A 3,135-nucleotide genomic window follows, 5' to 3' on the forward strand; every position below is an offset into this window, starting at 1 on the left:
AGGTAACAAGTTGGTGAGGACGTGGAGAAAAAGAACTCTTGAGCACTTTTGATGGGAATATAAATTTGTGCAACTACTACAGAATACAGTATGGGAATTCCTCAAAAACTTAAAAATAGAACTACCACACAATCCAGCAATTCCACTTCTAGGTATTTATCCAAAGAAAACAAAACACTAATTTGAAAAGGCATATGTGCTCCTATGTTCATTGAATCATTATTTACAATAACAAAGATATGAACGGGACCTAAATGTCCATCAATAGATTAATGGATAAAGATGTAGCATATACATACAATGAAATGTTACTCAGCCACAAAAAAGAATGAAATCTTTCCATTTGCAGCAACATGGATGGACCTAGAGGGTATCATGTTAAGTGAAGTACATCAGAGAGATACAAGTACCAACTGATTTCACTTATATGTGGAATCCAAACAAATGAACAAAGCAAAACAGAAACATAGTCATAAAAACAGAGAATAAACTAGTGGTTGCCAGACTAGAGGGAGGCAGAATAGACGATGATGAAGGGGATTAAGATGTACAATCTTCCAGTTATACAATAAATAAGATATGGGGTTGTAATGTATAGCATAGGGAATATAGTCAATATTATTGTAACAACTCTGTACGATGATACATAGTACCTAGGCTTGTTGTGGTGACCATTTCATAATGTATATAAATATTGAATCTTTATGTTATACCCCTGAAACTAATGCAATATTGTACATCAATTATTTTAATAGAAAAAGGAGAAATGTATATACTTTTCATTTAACATTCATTTATCAAAACAACACATTTTCATGCGAGGGATTATACTCTGTTGACTGGTAGGTTCAGATCTAAACATTCTCATGCTCTCTTCTTCTTTGGATTTGAGAATAGGTATCAAAGAATAATTAAACCAAATATTCTTCTAGTGCTAATACTCAAGAAAAAATCACAGGTAATCAAAAGCATTGGTATCCAATCATGTTATATACAGGATTACTATAATAAGTGAAGAATTAAAAGTTATATAAATGTTTATTGTTTTTTTTTTGTAATCCCCAAATTCTTTATTCTTACTTTTCTCATTAAGGAAAAAATGTTGAAAAGTGACATAAAACACTTGGCTCATAGTTAAAGATGGTTAATAATGATGTCATTTCTTAAGTAACATCAAGTTAGTCAATATCTATGAAATATATTTCATATTTCATTTTCAAAATATTTTAATTTTTCAAGTCTAAATACTCACTTTTAACAGGAAAACAAACCTTATACAGTAGTTTTTCTTTATCCATATTTTTACTTTCCGTGGTCAACTGTTTTCTGGAAGCAGATGATCCCCATTCTAAGATATTGTCAGGATGTCAATAATGGCTAATGCCACCTCAGTACCTACATTATTCACCTCACTTTATCTCATCACATAGACTTCTTATCATCTCACATCATCACAAGAAGAGTGAGTATCTTACAATAAGATATATTGAGAGACAGATCACATTCACTAATATTTGTTTTTAATACAGAATATTGTTTAATATAATTGTTCTATTAAAATATTATTAGTTATTGTTGTTAATCTCTTACTATGCCCAATTTATAAATTAAATTTTATCATAGGTATGTATATATGCAAAAAATAGTATATATAGGATCTGAGACTCTTTGGTATCTGCAGTTTAGGTATCTGCAGTTTCCAGAACTGGGTCTTGGAACATATCCCCTGTGCATGAGCAGGACTATTGTATGACTGGTTCCATTGAACCATGATAACAGTGTGTTAAATGTTTCTGAATAATTCCTGCATCATTGATGATCTCATTTTAAAGTGTCATAGTAGGTGTTAAAAGCATGGTTTCTAGAATCAGACTTAGTATCAGTTCTAAGATATGTGACTTTGAACAAGGTATTGAAACTTTCTATCATTTGTAAAATGAAAAGTATATTAAGAATTTTTAAATTAATTATTGTCATTGAAGCATTTGAACAATACCTGGAAGAAAATGCATCAAATAAATATACTTGTTTATTTTTCTGCATAAGCTATATATACCAATATTTAAAAGTGTTTAAACTCTTTTTGCAAGCTATGTATGTGTATCTATTGCATATATCTATATCTACCTGAATGCTTAAGTTTACATCTTAAGTAAAACAAATATTATATAAGTATGATTCTACTACTTGCTATTACTACTACTAGTATTGTCATTATTAATTGTTCTTTCAGTTTTACAATCAAAATCACTCATACTCACAAAAATATGTTATGGATTTAATAAAAAGTATTAAACCAATGTCTTCTGACTCAAGGTCTTGAGTCAATGTCTTCTGACTATAAATTCCATACCCTATTCATCACACTACAGTCACTGAATACAAAATTAATTGGTTCTAAAATGTAGAATTTTGGGGGGCATTACAAAACCTCTATAAATCTATGAAAAGTAACTGTAGGATATACCAAAGGTGGAAACAAACAAACAGCCAGACAAAGGTTTTCTTTAGACAGCCTAGCAATATGTGTTTCTTCAATTGCAAATATATTATGGATTCAAATGTTTTCACTTCTTAGTCCTACATAGGGTTATGGGGGAAAAATCATATCAGTATTAATTATAAAACTCTATAACAGAAAGTCATAAACATTTCTTTGTAACATGTAAAATCTTGAAAGGCATTATAAATATTATAAACTAAAATAATTCAAGTTGCTCCAGACTAAGAACATGTTATTGCTAAGCAACGGGTTTGGGCCAGCACTTTTGTTTGTTTTTATAGGATGTGGCTGCAGCATTTTTCTTCAGAAAATTATGTCGGTATTTGCAAAACTCAGCCAGGGTGAAGAATTTTCATACAAAATCCAAAGAGAGCCAACCATGCCTCTAAGGTTAGCATAATAGGAATTTCAAGGGTAAATTTCAAATCAAAATGTCTAAATATATCTCGGATTCTATGACCCAACCTATGCAAAGAAAGATCAGTCAGTATACTCCATTTCTTACGGCAATTAACATGACTGAAAGTTATTTTGTGGGTTGTTATTCATTCTGTGTTGCCTATCTTCATGACATCATGAAGAGGGGATAGGTGAATATAATCAGACTAAATAGTTTTATTCTTTACAGACAC

This window comes from Prionailurus bengalensis, chromosome B1 (assembly GCF_016509475.1).
Source record: "Prionailurus bengalensis isolate Pbe53 chromosome B1, Fcat_Pben_1.1_paternal_pri, whole genome shotgun sequence".
Taxonomy (NCBI): Eukaryota; Metazoa; Chordata; class Mammalia; order Carnivora; family Felidae; genus Prionailurus; species Prionailurus bengalensis.